Here is a 13,215-nt window from a genome sequence, read left to right on the forward strand (position 1 = left end):
CCTCTCTTCTATACTTTCCTCTCAGCCCCCGCTATTCACTGTGCTAACAGCCACCAACATCGACATCCGCCTCCTCCTACCTCCCGCTTCTCTATGCTTATTCTCTGAAACCAGATTGAAATCCTCTATATACTCTCCATTATCTCTGTGCTTCTAACAATTCATAGCACCGATAGCCACTAACACCGGTGTTGCATCTGCATCTCTCCCTTCCCCTCCCCCAAGCCATTTTCTCTGTCTCCTATTCTCTCCATTTCTCTAAGTTTGGACGATTCAGAGGAACCCTAGATTTCGTACCAATCTTCTTAGAGGTATGATCTCCACCTTAGGTTTTGGACATTTTCATTCAACTTCTCTTGCTATTTTTATTATTTTTATATTATTATTATTATTATTATTATTATTATTATTATTATTGCAATTAGGTTTTTCTTTGAAGTAAATTTGTTTTGCTAATTTGCTAATTTTGCTAATTTGTTAATGTCCTGATTGTTTCAAGTTGTTTGGGCCAATCAACCAGAGGTTACTATTTTCTGAATGCGCGATAATTTGGATTATTCTGTTATATGTTGTCTAAATGTATCATGTCAATCTGATTGGAATCCATTTGTTTTATTATCTAAATGGCAATTGGAATTCATGTTTCAGGTACATACAAATTGGAAATGCAGTAACAGTTCCCGTAGCTCTAGCATCAGGACACAGTTTATAACATGCTAACGACAAATATCATGTATGAAGATTTGAAGGTGATTCTTCAATTTTTATAATTCCTTACACATTATTATCTACCAATATGTTGAATTTCATGCCATTGGGTTAGTTCAGTTATTGGTACTCTGCTGCATCAATTTAAGATGTGAATGATTGTTTTAACTTAGCTTTAGAACTAATTAATGATTCTAATGGTGAATTGTTTTAAAGTTTTTGGGTTTCTAGTGGCACCGTCAGCCTTCAGCTACATCTATTTCCACCAACGATGATTCAAGTCCAGTAAGAGTTGCACCCCAAGCCATGTCTGTTGTGAACAATGTAGTTGTAAATCCTGGAATACAGTATCACCCACCACCTGTCATAGGTACGTAAGAATGATGGAGTTTGATCTTAAAATTAAGTTATTACAAAGGATGATAATGGTTAAGGCTACTAATTTTCAGGTTATGGTGTTGTTTTTGAGACAAAACCTCCAAGTTTGCCATGTTGTGGTATTGGTGTTGGATGGTTCTAGTAAGTTAATTACTTACTGTTAGGGTATTGGTGTTGGATGGTTCTTGTAAGTTACTTACTATGTTTTTTGTGTTTGAGATTGGTGTTTTACTGTGATTAATTGCTTGAGATGCTGATAACTTGCCGGATTTGATTGGATGATCCTCGTCGTAGTTACCTGCAAAACAAAACCGGAGACAGGATCTCCGGGAAAACTCTCCGACGATCAAGTCAGTTTTGTGTGGAATTTAGTAGATCGATAATCGTATTGGGGAAAAAAAATGTGAACCTTTCTCCCTTGGCTTTCTTATTTCTTTTATAAGTCTTTCTAGGTAACCGCCGAGGGCGGTTACCCTTTCTGTGCCACGTCCTCCACGTAGTCACAAACGTGGTCCCGTTTCTCTGAGTGGGTGGTTTAGTACCTTGTTGGGATTTCGGGGCGGTTAGCCCTTTCCCTTATTAGGAGCCCATTTAATCTTGAACCATGGGCTTAAGTTTGGGATGGGCCCGTGCTTATGATTCAGCTCAGTTGGTTTCACGAATCATCACATGCCTCCCCTCTAGTTTAGCAAGAGCCCTTTAGGGTATTTTCATATGTCTTAGACAACTCTCCATCTTCATCTGGGTATTCAAAATTCGAAAGTAGTTCGTTCGTTTTCTGTCATTTCCTCTCCGGCATCAACCCTTTTGCGTTCGTTCTTCTCTGCATTCTTTCTCACATGTAAGTTTCCCTTTCTGTAACTCGTAACTCGTTCAACCATTTTTTCTTTTATTTCTGTTCGTTTCCTTCACCGATATGTCGAATCCTGAACTTGATTTCGCACCCTTCGACGAAAATTACGATCGCGAGGTGTCTCACGAGGTTGATGAGATGGTTGATGAAGCTTCAACTAGCTCTCCTAGGTCCGATTCTCATCCTGCCGATTTTCTCCATCTGGCGAATACGACTGATGAGGGCCTAGGTTTCGACCCCAAGAAGTTGATTCCACCACCTGTCCCCACTCCCCGTTTATTACCGAAGAAGGATAGGTCGGGAAGCCTAGTTTGCCGCGAGACGATTGACGACTTGCGGGAGCAGTATCCTTGGCTTCAAGGCCTGGAAACAAGCATTCCCGGGGAAAATAGAGGACCCGGCGACTTCCCGAAGGGGTATTTTACCATTTTTGTCGCTCAAATTATCTGCGGTTTCACATATCCGCTGGCAGATGAGATTGCTTCCATCCTTGGAGGTTATGGAATCGCACCCGGGCAACTGCATCCCAATGGATGGGCCGACTTGACTCTGGACAAGTTTTTGGCGGATTGTCTGGAGGTTCCCTTCTCGCTCAAGATTTTCTCCAAGCTTCATCATTTCAAAAGTTCGGGGGAGTATTTTACTTTCATCCGACAGAGCGGTTACTACGACTTTGATGAGAAGTCGAACAAAATCCGCGAGTGGGACAGGTCTTATTTCTTCATCAAGTTCCACGAAGGGAATCCGAACTTTCTTCGTTGCTGGGGCCGACCTAATGTAAAGAGTTTGAACTTTGGTTATCCAAGCAAGGAAGAATCCGCTATTGTAAAATTCTTGAAGAGTACTCCTCCTTTTGTATGGACATATGATCAGGCATTCCATATGCTAAGGAGCCGAGTAGCGATTGCCTACCGCGAGGAAGATCGCGTCGTTTATATCCCTTATCGCGTTTTCGTACAAGGTACTATTAGCTTATTTCCTAGTTGATGATTTTTCTTAACCCTTTGCATGGGTGACCCTTTATCCCAACTCGCTGCAGATCGGGAAGCGAAAGCCTTAGCGAGGAGGAAGAGGCGATTGGCGGGAACAACCTCTGTTGCAGGGGCGAATTCTCCTGTGGGGGTGACTCCTTCTGTTGAGGCGGCTTCCCCCACAATTGCTTCCGTTTCACAAGGCCCTGCTTCTGCTTCTGAGGACCTTCTCTTAAATAGGAAGCGAAAGAGTAATGCGGATACGGAGTCTTCTCGCCCCAGGAAGAAAAATACCTCCGTATCCTTGACTGTTGGTGGTACACCCATATCCACCCCATCCAAAGAAAAGGGCAGTACTCCATTTCACGAGGTATCATGATTTACTCACTCTTTTTGTGTTGTTTATTTTCCTTTATCAGTTATTTGTTGTTCTCCTGATCCCTTTCTTTATGTATTCGCAGCCAATTCCTGACATTAGCGGGTGGTGGACTAGGACCTTTGGTAAAGCCGTGAGCTTTTCCTGTAAGGACATTGTTTCTTCCATATGCAATGTCCTTGGGCGACTCCCCTCTGCTTCTCACGTGCGCGAACAGGTGCCGCTTCCAACTGCCATGGAGGGCATTGAGAAGCGTGCTATAGAGGTATATTGCTTTCTACTCATGTTCCATCCCTCAAATGCATGTCTCCATTCGCTCTTTTTATTCACGTATTGTCCTATATGCAGATTATCAATTTCGCGGAGGGTGCCCTCTGCAGGGATGCTGAACGAGCTAGAGAGCTGGAAAGCCTTGGCACTAAATTGGCGACTCAGAAGTCGCTTTTTGATGATGTCCAAGGCAAAGTAAAAGTCCTTGAAGGTGCTTGTCAGAAGGCCATCAGCGAGAAGGAGGAAGCTCTCAAATCCCTCCAGGCTAAGTCCGATGAGCTTCAGAAGGCCATTGATGATCTGAATTCGTCCAAGGAAGCTTTGGAGATGCAAAAGAGGAGGGCCGAGGAGATCACAGCTGAAGATGGTGCTCGCATCTATTGGTATGGAGAGCGGATTCATGCGGCTTATGAGCATGGACATCCAGATCGTGTACTTAATCGCCCCAAGGTTCCCATTCCTGAAAAGGATTTAGCTGAAAAATGGGACAAGTTGGAGGCCGAGGATGCCGATATGGATGAGGTACTTCTCCTAGATTGGCAGAGTTTTCATGACTCTCCAATTAGCTGTGAGATCCCAAATCAGAACGTAGAAGGAGGGGCACCACAAGATGTTTCTCACGTTGAACAAGTGGTACCTCGCTCTGATGCGGTTACTGATCTGATTGTTGGCGATTCGCTTGAAGCAGATCACCCTACTGGAGAAGATGAAGGAGCCGCTGAAGGCGAAGGGGGCAATAGAGGCGAAGGAGAATGAACTGTAGTATAATTTTATTTATATCTGAACTGTTGTATGTAACAAACTGCCAGTATATATCAATCGAGCGACTTTGCTTTCTTCACCTGCCGCTTTTCATATATGTGCAATCGCTGTTTTATTCTTCGTTGCCTTAATGCCGGTTATTTTCGTATGCGACCCTTGCCTTTTGCCGACTTCATACTTGTAATTTTTCGTAGTTAGTTTTGTTTTTATTAGGGTGGCCAGACCCTTTTTGCAATTTTTGAGTACTCGTTTATTCGCTTAATTTTATGCCTTATAATTTTTCTTTCAAATAATCATAAGGTTAACCATAAGATTTTGCGAATGATGCGTAATCATGCATCCGCCTTTCTTTTGTAGGCAACACATTTATGTGTTTAAGGTTAACCATAAGGTTTTACGAATGATGCGTAATCATGCATCCGCCTTTCTGTTGTAGACAACACATTTATGTGTTTAAGTTTATCAGTTTCAAAAGGACCCGCATTCAATTGTAACATATTGAATAATTGTAACCGTTGTAATGTCTTTATTTTGCTATTGAAGAAAAAAGACTTTTCATTACATGGATACATAAACTGTGTGGGATCCAAGCCTCATTAAAACCTTTTATCAGAAAACCCAGTGGGAAAAAACTCATAAAAGGAAAAAGAGTACTCGTCATTTCCCTGAACTACTTGGCCTGTTTATATAGGCGTAGATTCTCTAGATTCCAGGTGCGCGGGAGCTTTTTGCCGCTCATTTCTTCTATTTCAAAAGTTGATGGTCCCAACTTCTTGGATACCCTGTAAGGTCCGATCCAGTTGACGCCTAATTTGCCTTTGCCTTCTCTGGACTGTATTTTATCTGCTTTTTTCAAGACCAAGTCGCTCTCATTGATTATCACCTTTCGCACCCTTCTGTCATGATACTTCTTGATTCTATTGCGATATACTGCCATTCGCATGTAAGCTTTTTCTCTTCGTTCTTCAACAGAATCTAATGCATCTCTAATGTTGATAGGATTTTGGGTGTCGCAGTAATAAATTACCCGATCTGTAGGCGAATGGATTTCAACAGGTAGGACTGCTTCGGCTCCATAAACCAGCGAGAAAGGTGTTTCGCCTGTTGCTGCCTTTACAGAAGTTCTGTATGCCCATAACATATGAGGTATCTCATCCGCCCAACCTGTTTTCTTATCACCTAGTCGCTTCTTGATTCCCTGAAGCATGGCCCTGTTGGTAACCTCTGTCATACCATTCGATTGGGGATGATTTACGGAGGAAAAATGATTCTTGATCCCCATGCTTTCGCAATATGCTTTGAATTTGACACAGTTGAACTGGGTACCGTTGTCGATTATAAGCGTTTGTGGGATTCCAAACCGCATGATAATATTCTCTCGTAAGAACTCGATCATTCGCTCAGGTGTTTGAGCGGTTACTGCCTCTGCTTCTACCCATTTGCTGAAGTGGTCAACTGCGACTACCAAGTACTTCCTCTTCCTTGTTGTTTCTGGGAATGGCCCCACTATATCAATCCCCCATGTTGCGAATGGCCACACCGTCATTATAGTTACTTGTTCGTCTCCTGGGACATGCTTTTCATTAGCATGGATTTGACAGCTGTGACATTCCGCTACCATTTGCTGGGAATCTTCCACCACCTTCGGCCAATAATATCCCATCAACTTGACTTTTCTTGCCAACGCCGCGGATGCTTCATGCGCACCACAAATTCCTTCATGGAGTTCTCTCAGCACGTAATCTCCTTCATTGTGGCTAATACATTTTAACCATGGACATGTATATGACTTCCTGTATAAAGTCCCATCCCGAATTGAGTATCTCGCTGACTGCCCGATTAGCTTTCTGGCTAAACTTTTATCAATCGGCAAATCTCCATGTTCCAGATATTGGCGGATGGGCATCCGCCAATCGTCATCATCTTCTAGCTCTTCGATGACCATAATCTGATCGGCTTCGAATGCTGGCGACGACCTTATTTCCAAATTACATGCTTTTTGACTCCATGGGTCTCTACTCGCCGCTGCTTTTGCCAACTCATCAGCCTTTGTGTTCTGGCCTCTTGGAACATGCACCATCTCCCAGACGATTCCTTTATGTGTTAACTCCTGCGTCAATCTACCGACAACCTGATGGTATTTGACCAGATCTTCCTGTTTCACCAGATAATTTTTTGTGATCTGATTTATCATGAGTTTAGAGTCGCTGTAGATTACCACTCTTTCTGGCATAAGTTCATTAAGCAACTTCAATCCGAATATCATTGCTTCATATTCCGCGGCATTGTTGGTCGTTTTGAATGTTAACTTTGCCGCATAGTACAGGCGAATAACATCCGGACCTTTGATGACGACTCCCAGTCCAGCTCCATCTGTGGATAATGCCCCATCTGTGAACATACTCCATTCTTCTTTTTGTGCTTTTGGACATTCGTCTTCATCCCATGTGAACTCATTCACAAAATCGGCAAGTACTTGACTTTTTAGAGCTGGTCTTCCTTCGTAACGAATATCGAACTCTCCCAAGCGAATTGACCATTCCATCAATCGCCCGGATGCATCAGGTTTCTGCAGTACCTTTCGCATTGGAATTCCAGTTCTCACAATGATAGTATGCGCCTGGAAGTATGGCTTCAACCTAGCCGCCGTGGTTATCACCGCGAGGGCCATTTTATCTAACCTCGAAAATCGAAGTTCTGCATCCTTTAAGACTTTACTCACGTAGTACACTGGATATTGTTGCCCTTCTTCTTCCCGCACCATTACAGTGCATATCGCCGTGCTGGTGACGGATACATAAAGAAATAAATCTTCTCCATCCTCTGGCCTGCTCATTAAGGGCGGATAACATAGTAATCGCTTTATCCTCTCGAATGCTTCTTGACAATCTGATGTCCATTCAAAGGACTTAGATTTTTTGATGGCATTGTAGAAAGGTAGACATCTCCTAGCTGAGCATGATATGAATCGCCCTAATGCCACCAACCGCCCATTGAGTCTCTGTACTTCTCTTATGCTCCTTGGCGTCTTCATCTCCATCACTGCTTTAACCTTCTCAGGATTCGCCTCAACTCCTTTGCCACTAACAATGAAACCCAGGAACTTCCCTGCTCTCGCTCCAAACGTGCATTTCTCCGGGTTCAATTTGAGGCCATATTTGATCAGCACTTCCAGGATTTCTTTAATATCCAGCGGATGGTCTTGCATCTTCTTGCTTTTAATGATCATGTCGTCTACATAGATCGAGAAGTTCTCGCCTGATTTGTCTGAAAATATCTTGTTCATCATCCGTTGATATGTTGCTCCCGTATTTTTCAGTCCAAAGGGCATCACCTTGAAGCAATAAGTTGCCTGATGAGTTATGAATGACGTCTTGATCTCGTCCGCCTTCTCCATTGGTATCTGGTGGTAACTGGATTTCACATCGGTGAATGATAAAGCTTCAAATCCCGCAGTCCCATCTACCAATATGTCAATGTTAGGTAGCGGATACATATCCTTCGGACAAGCTTTATTCAGATCCTTGAAGTCTACGCACATTCTGTACGTTCCATTCGGCTTTTTGACTAGCACCACATTGGCTAGCCATTCCGGATAAGTGACCTCTCGAATTGCATCTGATTTTAGCAAATCCGCCACTGCTTTTTCAATCGCCTTCTGCCGCTCTGGGGCATGTCCTCTCTTTTTCTGTCGCACTGGGGTTGCACTTTTGTCCACATTCAAACGATGTGTTGCTATTTCTGGACTTATCCCTTTCAGCACTTCATTTGGGGCGGCGAATGCCGACTCGCATTGGATCAACACCTCGGTAATGGCTTTCTTCGTTTCCTCTGGAAGTCCTGCCGCTATCCTTACTTTCTTGTCATTTGAAATGGCGAATAGTTCTGTTTCTCCTAACGCTTCAGCCGGCAACTTCTCATCAACTTTATCTTCTTCCTCTGGCTTTGTTTCAAGTGACAATGTATAAGCTTGTTGAGATATAAGTTGATCACCCTCAACAATGACTCGCCCTTGGTGTGTTGGCAAATGCAATGTCAAATGCTTCATTGAAATGAGCGACTCCGTTTTCGACAGGAACGGACGCCCCAGAATTATATTATAGGCCAATGGGAGATCAATAATTGCGAATTCTAGATCACCTCTCCATTTTAGATTCTTATCGCCCATTTCTGTCTCCAACACCACCTGTCCACTTGTTTGAGATGATTGACCTCCAAAACCAGTTACATCCATGAACGTATGTTCTACTCACTCATCGTTATTCCCAACTTGTTGAATGCAGTTCGAGTAATAACATTGCAAGAACTGACTGTATCAATAAGGACCCGCTTGACGTCCCATCCTTTAATGGCCACCGTAATCACCAACGCATCCGCATGTGGCTCCGTGATTCGCGCAAATGAATAATTGAGGGCATCCCCCCTACTCGTGTTGCTTTTTCGCTGTTCACGACGAGCCCTTTTTATTGGAGGCTCATAGATCCCGCCTGCTATTACGTTAATCACTCCTTTTTTCTGCTTCTTTTCTGGCCTTGCTTCTATCTCACGCGGGAGTGTTGCTTTTTCATCAATTGTTTCTTTTCTAACAAATTGACTCAGTTTTCCTCTCTCAATCAGCTTTTCAATCTCCCTCTTCAATTCGTAGCAATCATTCGTGTCATGGCCGTTCAATCTGTGGAACCTGCAGTATTTGTTAGGATATCGCCCCAAACTGGTTCGACCTTTTGCCTCAGGAAACTGCACATCCTTCTTCAGGGGGTTTTTTTCAATCCAAAGTAACACCTCATGGCGAGTCGTGTTCAATGGTGTTTGATATCCCCCCCTTGAGAGGAGCGATCACCTTTCCGAACAAAATTACCCCTAGATTGGGTTTGATTTTGATGGCGCCGATTGTCCGAAGTGGATCTAGCCGCATCTCTTTCTCGCCGGGTCTGAGCTTTATGTTCCCTGTTAACATCATCCACTTCCATGAATTCCTTTGCTATCTTCATGAGTTCGGCCACTGTGCGTGGCTTGTTGCGGATGATTTCCTCCCGCATGCTCCAATCCGTGGTTCCATCCGCCATTATGTTGCGAATGCTCACGATATCTGGGTTCTGCAACCGCACTAGAATATCATTGAATGCTACAACAAATTCCCTTAGGGAATTATAATTTCTCTGTTTGATCTCTTTCAGCTGCCTATCCGTCACATCTGCCGCTTTACAACCCATGAACTTTGCACAGAAATCACGACTGTACTGAGTCCAGTTGTGAATAGATTCAGTAGGTAGAGACCGAAACCAATCGGATGCTGCTCCGCCCAAAGTGGTCGAGAACAATCGACAAATTATGCTTTCACTTGCTCCTGCAACATCCATTAACTCTCTATAGTTCCTGACATGCGCCTCAGGGTCAGAATTTGGATCCCCATAGTATTTAGGTATCGCCGGCGCTTTTATTCTGTGATCTGGAATAAATTCCCGCAACGATGGGGCAAAAGGCGAATCACTCTGCACCACTGCTCTTGCCCTAGGGGTGTACCCCATTCGCTCCATCATGCTTCACAGTTGATCTTCCAATTCAGTATTGGGTTCCCGCCGAACTTCTTCCATCCGCTGCTGGTGAATTCTGAGTGATATCCACCTGCCATATTGTGCCGACACTTGTTCTCGCTGTGGGTCTAACCGCTGTCCAGTCATAGGATCAAAATTCCAAGTGTGCTCCCGCCCAGACACATTCGCTCCAGATGTCATCAACTCTGAATGTCTGTGGACAAAAGGCTCCGTTTGTTGTAGCGGAAAAATTCCTTGCATTCCTAACATCGGTTGGGATGTTTGCCAGGTCGAATGGACCGTCATATTAGGATCTTGGTGCGAGTAGTTGCCTGGATGGCTATGTGGTGTCATGCGACTACTCGGACCCACCCGATTCGTCTCTTGAGATGACTGCGGAAGCGTAGATACAGCAGGAATAGTCGAGGGTTGTGTCGAAGTGACAACGAGTTCTTGTGGGGCAGCCGCTACAGCGGTATTGTGATATGAGATTGCAGTTAATAAACTAATCATTCGATCTCCAGCCGCTTGGCTCATATTCGTAGCCAAGACCTGTCCTGCCATTTGCACAAACTCACTATTCGACATCTCCATCTCAGTTTGCACTTGGACCTCTAATAATGGACTCAACTGTCCTGAAGGATTCGTCGAGCTGGGTATCACAGGCTGTGTACTCGCAGGCTGCGAACTCACAGTCCGTGGACCTCTTGAGTTCGTACTAGTTGATCTGGTTGTAACTCCGGTTGTTCGTGATGGCTCTGACATGTTCTTGGTGTACCTTTAACCAGATGTTGGTAAAAAAGGTCCACGTTCATCGCACCAATGATAACTTGCCGGATTTGATTGGATGATCCTCATCGTAGTTACCTGCAAAACAAAACCGGAGACAGGATCTCCGGGAAAACTCTCCGACGATTAAGTCAGTTTTGTGTGGAATTTAGTAGATCGATAATCGTATTGAGGAAAAAAAATGTGAACCTTTCTCCCTTGGATTTCTTATTTCTTTTATAAGTCTTTCTAGGTAACCGCCGAGGGCGGTTACCCTTTCTGTGCCACGTCCTCCACGTAGTCACAAACGTGGTCCCGTTTCTCTGAGTGGGTGGTTTAGTACCTTATTGGGATTTCGGGGCGGTTAGCCCTTTCCCTTATTAGGAGCCCATTTAATCTTGAACCATGGGCTTAAGTTTGGGATGGGCCCGTGCTTATGATTCAGCTCAGTTGGTTTCACGAATCATCAGATGCATATGGGTTTGTTCCCTGTGTTTGTTCGATTTTCTCTTTGTCTATATGCTTCTAGAGATTTCATAATCTTCTTGCTTTTGATTTTGTAGTTTCTATGCTAGGGTTTCTGTTTCTCTGCATTTGGGATTGTTGAACTCATAATTATGAGATGAAGAGCAAAACTAAGCTCTGTTTATCTGCATTTGTTGAAATGGTTGTTTATCACATAGGTTGAAATGGTTGTTTTAGCCGACAAGTACATTGTTGGTCCCGTGTGATTAGTTCCAAAGGGGGGGGTTAGGAACTAATATAACTTTTCGCTTTAATTACGCTGACTTAATTCAATTCTTTGAGTTTCACAACTCAGCTCTGGTCAGTGCGGCAGAGTGAGGCGTAAGACGGCTTTAGTCAGATACTGACTAAAACTGTTTTACTTGTGAGTTGGGAAATGACACTTTTGTGGTCAGCTTCCAACTCAGCACTCTGATTTACTCAGTGTCAGCTTAAGCAATTTATCTACTGAGTAAATATAGCAAGAAACACATACAGATATATAATTAAAGGAGAGTTAGAGATTACTCAGCATGACTTATCCTGCTTCGGCCTCTCCGCCTACGTCCAGTCCCCAGAATCCCTCCGAGCTTTTTAAATCCAATACTGAGCTCTTTAAAGGTAGAGCACAAACCGTTTACAAGGCAGTTCAATATGCAAGAGTACCATCCTATATTCGTCTACTCAACTCCACTAAGTGCTACAATCCAGCACTTAGATTTTCTCTACCACTGAGTACCAAACCGAGTACTCAGCACACTCTCTCAATTTTACAATTGATATAAAATTTGTTCTTTTTCAGAAAAATAACACTTTAGATGATTACAAAAATCACTCTAGCTTTTACACAGAAATAGAAGTTTGGTGTAAGATCTCTTTCTTGTATTGATGTGCTTTTGTATGTATGCTCTTATTCTCTTTTTGTTTTTACAATCGGCAAAGGATCCAAGAAGTATGCTTGTCCTTTTATAGTTGTATTCTGAAGATTTGTTCATTTGAATTCTGGATGTGTCCGTGGAATCCAAACGGCTCCTTTTTGAGACAAGGCTCTGGTCAGCTTCAGATTTGCAGGCCAATCCTGTCGTCTGAATTCCGCAGGCGTCAGGTTTGTCTTCTTCTCGCAAGTTTCATCTTCTTGTGCCATTTTGTCTTTTAGCAAAAGAACAGTTGACCCATGCATCTTGAAATTGGCTTTTGCGTAATTACAAGGTTTCTATTATTGGTGCAGACAGTTGTCGGATCTTGTCTTTTAGCAAACGGATCATTCGCGCTGTCCTGAAGATCACTCAGCTTGACTTTGATGGCCGTTGTCTTTGATTGTTGTTAATACAGATACTGAGTTCTCTTTTACTCAGCTTCCATGGTCAGTTTCGTTCTGCAAGACAGTTCTCAAGAAGACTTTTCTACTTTTGATACTGAGTTGCGTTCCACTCAACTTCGTTGATTTGTTTGATCTTTAGGCTTCTATTCTGAAGATCTTCTATCACGCTGAGTTACACTCCACTCAGCTCATGCTGACTTCGTCCTGTCTTACTTTTTGTTTCCATTTGTATTTATATTTATACTCAACATTGAACAAACATATTAGTACAATTAAATCAAAGCACTTAAATTTAATTGTTCCTTAATCATGGATTAACTTAAATAATTTTGTCAAATCAAAATCATGTGGAAAGGTGTTTCAACAAACTCCCCCATTTTGATGTTGGCAAAATATTTAGTTGATGGAACTCAGCATTGAGATTCCCCATGATTGAGATTTTCTTTATGCTTCTGAAACTACTCCCCCGTAAGGGTTGCATCTATTGACTTAACTTAACTCTAAACCTTCTAAGATTTAATTGAGTAGAATTAAGGCATGCTTATACTGACTTAGTTCAGTTCTAGACCTTCCAAGATCTAATTCAGATGAGCCTAGGTCAGCTTTCAGAAGAGGTCAATGTGTGGAATATGTTTTTTACTCAGTTTTGATACATGGTTAGTTTGATATCAGAGTTATGGGAAAACATTATTAGAGCAGATGTATCAAGTCTTAGTGTGTACTGAGTATATTCCTTTTTCTTTTATTTGTTTGTTCAATTAAGACAGATC

The sequence above is a fragment of the Euphorbia lathyris genome, chromosome 1, assembly GCF_963576675.1.
Source record: "Euphorbia lathyris chromosome 1, ddEupLath1.1, whole genome shotgun sequence".
Classification (NCBI taxonomy): domain Eukaryota; kingdom Viridiplantae; phylum Streptophyta; class Magnoliopsida; order Malpighiales; family Euphorbiaceae; genus Euphorbia; species Euphorbia lathyris.